Source organism: Cherax quadricarinatus, chromosome 30 (genome assembly GCF_038502225.1).
Source record: "Cherax quadricarinatus isolate ZL_2023a chromosome 30, ASM3850222v1, whole genome shotgun sequence".
NCBI lineage: Eukaryota > Metazoa > Arthropoda > Malacostraca > Decapoda > Parastacidae > Cherax > Cherax quadricarinatus.
In genome coordinates, this window is record NC_091321.1 from 13,027,798 (window position 1) to 13,033,819 (window position 6,022).

Here is a 6,022-nt window from a genome sequence, read left to right on the forward strand (position 1 = left end):
TATTCATCTTACATGCCAGGTTCTGCTCCTGGTTGTTCCTTGTTGCGGTGACAAACTGGAGTGGCAGGCCAGCCTGAGTGTCAGTAAGTGCTAAGTGCCTAACAGTGGTTCTCACTCCCAGCTCCAGTACTTAGGTGTGCTGGCTCCACATCATCTTTATAGTCTCAGTTACAAATGTAACCAGACATCACCTGCCCCGGGCGTGTGTGCCCGCAAGCTGGTGAATGATGGTACCTCAGGGCAGTGGGCATCTCTCTCTCTCTCTTTCTTTCTCTCTCTCTCTCTCACTCTCTCACTCTCTCTCTCTCTCTCTCTCTCTCTCTCTCTCTCTCTCTCTCTCTCTCTCTCTCTCTCTCTCTCTCTCTCTCTCTCTCTCTCTCTCTCTCTCTCTCACTCTCTCTCTCTAGAGGACCTGCCTAGTATGGGCCAACGGGCCTGCTGCAGTGATCCTCCTTTCTTATGTTCTCTCTCTCTCTCTCTCTGTGTTTTTTTACACGGGGTTTGATAAGGTTAGGTTAAGGATCCCTAGCTTTATTGACAAGCTAAGAGCTGTTACCTACATTAGGTCATTTGAAAGCATTTTTATTGTTATGAAACATACAGGTAGGGAACAGAATGAAGTCGGAGCCATCTGTGGGCCAGCATTTTCATTTGATCCACTGACTTTATCTCGTTGACATCATAATGCTCTCTCTCTCTCTCTCTCTCTCTCTCTCTCTCTCTCTCTCTCTCTCTCTCTCTCTCTCTCTCTCTCTCTCTCTCTCTCTCTCTCTCTCTCTCTCTCTCCAGGATAAACACAGTTATATGCTACTCACCGTGTGTATCGTTCACGTTATCAGGCAGATGGTACAATCCTCACAATTGTACCTCACAAACAAAAATTCACAGAGGGAAAATTCTTAGGAATCCACCTTGATTATAGACTCAAATTTCAAACACATATACAACACATTTCCAAGAAAATCTCCAAGACCGTAGGCATACTATCGAAGATACGGTACTATGTTCCACAGTCAGTCCTCCTGGCCCTATATCACTCACTTATTTACCCCTATCTCACCTATGGAATTTGTGCATGGGGCTCAACAACAGTAAACCATCTCAGACCATTAATTACCCAACAAAAGGCTACAGTCAGAATGATAACAAGTTCCCACTACAGGCAGCACACTCTACCAATATTCAAAACTCTAAACTTACTCACCGTACAAAACATCCATACTTATTATTGTACCTACTACATAGAGCACTTAACTCGGATATAAACCTTCCCCTCAAACATCTCCTTACCAACCTCAACAGAACATATGACCATAACACAAGGCACAGATCACTCTTTGATGTTCCTCGTGTCCATCTCACACTATGTAAAAACGCAATTCACATAAAAGGCCCAAAAATCTGGAATTCATTACCTGTGAATATAAAAGAAACACTGTTTATCAATTCAAGACTCTTCTCAGAAACCACTTACTCACCCACAACTAAATAAATACTGACTAACTGTATCTCATAAATGTATAACCTGTGACCCTATCAAACTATGTTTTTTTTTTTTTGTAATTACATTATCTAATAGAATACTCCATTCTCTTGATTGCTCAGTAACTCATCAAAGGTGCTACAAATTTGTACAACAATAAAGCCTTATTTGAAATACTCATTTGTACTTCATGTTGTAATTTGTTTACTGTATTTTTACCACTGAATATATCATTGCTTAGTTAATCTTAAGTTAATTTTAAGGCTGCCCATAATGCTCTGTATACAAGGGACTTTGGCATGTACACTCAACCACTGTATTTCTTCTGTACAACTATGTATCATGTCCAAATAATAAATAAATAAATAAATAAAATAAATAAAAACTTTATATTTTAGTGAATAAAATAATAATAATAATAATAACAATAATAATAATAATAATAATAATAATTTTAATAATAATTTTAATAATAATAATAATATTATTATTATTACTACTACTACTAACAATAATAATAAGAAGAAACAGAAGAAAAAAGAAGAAGAAAACCCCCCTAATTGAATGAGAAACATTTGATTTATTACGTAATTCATTCAGTGCAAAATTTTAATTGTGGTTTTTAAGTTGTTTATGCCTGCCTGTGGTTTTTAATATTTGGTATCAGGAGTGAGGTTGAGGGAAGAACTTCATGAACTTGTGAACCTTCGTCCCACATCGTCGCCAGGTACTGTTCCACAACACCCAGCACGCGACACCCTCGTCTTTCTGACCCCCCCCCTCCCCCGTCCCCATGGTCACTCTGTGTGTACTCACCTATTGGTGGTTGCCAGGGTCGATTCGTAGCTCCTGGTTTCCGCTTCTTCCCTGGTCGTTAATAGGTGCGCTCTCCTTGCTTCAAGAACTTTATCGTACCTCTTCGTATGGTTGTGTATGGATTCTGCCTCCGGTACATCACTCTCCAAAACACAACAGTGACAGGTCCTACCGAGACTCGAACTCGGATCGCTGGATTCAAAGTCCAGAGTGCTAACCATTACACCATAGGACCTCTCGTGTGTGTGTGTGTGTGTGTGTGTGTGTGTGTGTGTGTGTGTGTGTGTGTTTTGTGTGTTGCGTGTGTGTGTGTGTGTTTTGTGTGTGTGTGTGTGTGTGTGTGTGTGTGTGTGTGTGTGTGTGTGTGTGTGTGTGTGTGTGTTTGCGTTGTGTGTGTGTGTGTGTGTGTGTGTGTGTGTGTGTTGTGTGTGTGTGTGTGTGTGTTTGTGTTTGTGTGTGTGTGTGTGTGTATGTGGGTGTCTGTGTGTGTGTGTGAGTGTGTTGAGTGTGTGTGTGTGTTTTGTGTGTGTGTGTTGTGTATGTGTGTGTTGTGTGTGTCTGTTGTGTGTGTGTGTGTGTGTGTACTCACCTATTTGTGGTTGCAGGGGTCGAGTCACAGCTCCTGGCCCCGCCTCTTCGCTGATTGCTACTAGGTCCTCTCTCTCCCTGCCCCATGAGCTCTATCATGAGCTCTGTGTGTGTGTGTGTGTGAAAGCCTCAGACTGGGGGGGGGTAATAATGACTACAAGGCTACAAGAATCCTCTCACCTGGTCATGGACATGTCACAAGTCATGTCCTACTTTCAACTAGTACTGGAATCCACTTTGTGATCGCGTATGTCAAGTGTTGCTCGGTGCTGTTAAACACTGTGCTGATGATCCCTGTTATAGTCTATAAATCACTGTTATATGTGTTTTAAAGTATCATGTGTCAGTAACCATCGCTGTGTCATACGTCCTAGTTGTACATGGTATTAATGTTGGTAACATTACCGACAATATATTAGGTTAAAGGACACACGTGCAACTCATGCATCATTTTTATTGTGGCAACATTTCGCTCTCCAGGAGCTTTGTCAAGCTGTTACAAACAGTACATGGGCACAGGGTATATATAGATATTATAGTGAGGTGCAAGGTATAATATAGTTGTTGTAGATAGTAGTAGTAGCAAAACTAGTAGTTGTAGTAGTAGTAGTGGTAGTAACTATGTGATGGCGGGGTTTATTGTCTTAAGGAGAATTCTTGCTAATACTTCAGAGATAATGAAGCTGCCTTTATTTTGTTTAAATGTGATAGAAATAGCAAATAATTAGTCGTGAGGTGGTGAGAGTATACAACAGTGGCAGTGTTAAGGGTGCTGGAGCGTCGAGCATTGCGTGTAAGTTCTCCGTGGAAGCAATTGCTGGAGTCATTACTAAACCTGTAGTTAGTGGGCGGCTTTTTCTCCGCCGTAACTGGTGTGAGGGGAGTAAAAACTCTCTGAGAACCTCCAGGTAACAGTTAGCAATTTAGATATTAAGTGAATTGAAGATCAACCTCGCCGTGAATAAATCTGTTAAAAAAAAAAGAGCGAGGATGTGATAATTAATGTGGGTTAAGAGTAATCTTGGCTGATTGTGCTTAGATACACTAGTTATTTATGTTTTCTTTCGCAGGTAAGTTGGTGGTTGTGATGGTGCTGTTGGTGCTGCTGCTGCTGCTGCTGCTGCTGCTGCTGTACTAGCAGCTGTCGTTCCTGTTACTGCTACTGCTGTAACTATTGTTTCTGTTGTTCCTGGTGTTACGTTCTAAGTGTTGATCTAGAGTTAGCTTGAAGTAGTTCTGTTAAGTTGCTGGCCCGCTGCGGTGACAGGTGTTGTGCTAATGTACCCATGTTGTAGTAAGGCCAGTGTGTATCTTCCGTGTGTGTGTGTGTGTGTGTGTGTGTGTGTGTGTGTGTGTGTGTGTGTGTGTGTGTGTGTGTGTGTGTGTGTATGTGTGTGTATTCACCGAGTTGTGTTCTTCGAGTTGTGCTTGCGGGGGTCGAGTCTCATTTCTTAACACCCGCCTCTTCAATTACAATTGCCTGCGTTATTTGTCCCTGGGTCGTGGCCCCAGTCATACCTACTCTTGAAATGTGTATTGAATTTGCCTCTGCCACTTCCCCATCTAGTTCATTCCACATATTTACCGCACTGAGACTGAAAAAGTATTTCCTAACATCCCTGTGATTCATCTGTGTCTTTAGTTTTTGACTCGACTCTGTGCCTCACATTTCAGTCCCCATCTGCTCTGTCAAATACTCTGGGTATCTTTTATGTCGTAATCATCTCTTCCTTATTACTAAAGTCGTCAAATTCATTTCCTTTAGTCTTCTTTCATAACTCAGTCCTCTCAACTCTAGGACTAGTTACGTTGCAAACCTTTGGAGCTTTGCTAGTCTTCGTACGTGTTTGATCAGGCGGAGGCTCCGTGCTGGTGCTGTATACTCCATGATATGCTTGATATATATTGTGTAGAGTCCTAAAATATTATTGAGGCTTCTGAAAACTAACCTCGCATGTGCTGCAGATGCTATGTGATTTATGTCCACCTCTGGTGATATATTGTGTGTGATGTTCACTCTAAGGTCCTTGGGGAGGAATGATACACATGTTTAGTCTGGAGTAATGCATATGTTCGGTCTAGGCTGACACATGTTTGGTCTGGGTAACACATGTTTGGTCTGAACTAACACATGTTTGGTCTGGACTAACACATGTTTGGTCTAGATTAACATATACAGAAGACACTTGCAAGACGAGCTTTTATTGGAGGTTTAACTTGAGAGTGAACTTCGTCAAGTCCTTGATAAAGGTCACACTTGAGTGAGAACTTAACCAGTGAAGGCTCAGCTTGCTCAGTGTCCTTGTGTATCTTATTTTTTCTCCATTTTGTCTGTCATTATATGTTATATCCTTCACAGTGACACACTCTCTCTCTCTGATGATGTCGTTCCTCTCCTGGTGTACTCTCTTGTGTGTTTCATACCAGTTATCACAACACACTAATTTTATATGATGATGTCGCTACTCTCTGTGTATTCCATGCTGGTCATCACAACACACTATACTTCACGCTGGTCATCATAACACGCTGTATGTGTATGATGATATCTCTCCTCTCACGTGTTTAACTCGGACCATTGTATTTTGTGCTTGGCCTTGCATGTGAAGCTTGACAGTGAGACTGGTGTGTAGTTCAGTGCTTCTTGTCTGTCTCGTCGTTGCTTGAATACTAGGATTACTCTGGCCGTCTACCAGGTGAGTGACACTTCTTTTATTCCGAGTGTTTTACTGAAGCTGCAAGCTAGCGGTTTGCTCGGGGTTACTCTTCCTTCTTGTCAGCGTCTAAAGCGATATTTGTTGAGGTCCCGTTCATCTTGATGGGTCCACCTGTGTCGGACACCTACATCCTTGTGATCATGCTTGCCAGTTATGTCCCTTGTAATTGCCTATTCGTAGATACAGTAGCAGAACTAGAACTATACTCGCGGAGTTCCATATGCAGTAATCTGTTTATACTTTTTTTCAATTTCCAGTGGTTGCAGCTCTAATTCCTCCTTTAATGCATTCCAATATTTGAGAAGAAAAATTTCCTCCACTTTTCCCTCAGTTTGCAACCGTGGTAACTGTGTGTATGTGTGTGTGTGTATATATATATATATATATATATATATATATATATATATATATATATATA

At 41.4% G+C, this 6,022-nt stretch overlaps 1 protein-coding gene and 1 non-coding gene across 3 annotated transcripts in view; one reads left to right on the top strand and one right to left on the bottom strand.

Annotated features, from left to right (window-relative positions):
* The window catches only part of LOC128692494 (bone morphogenetic protein 3-like), a 281,882-nt gene that overhangs the window by 46,236 nt on the left and 229,624 nt on the right, over positions 1-6,022 (top strand). The gene's annotated exons all lie outside the window — the stretch shown is intronic.
* On the bottom strand, positions 2,463-2,534 carry TRNAQ-UUG (transfer RNA glutamine (anticodon UUG)). Its single transcript has one exon. It is a non-coding gene; the product is annotated as a tRNA-Gln (tRNA).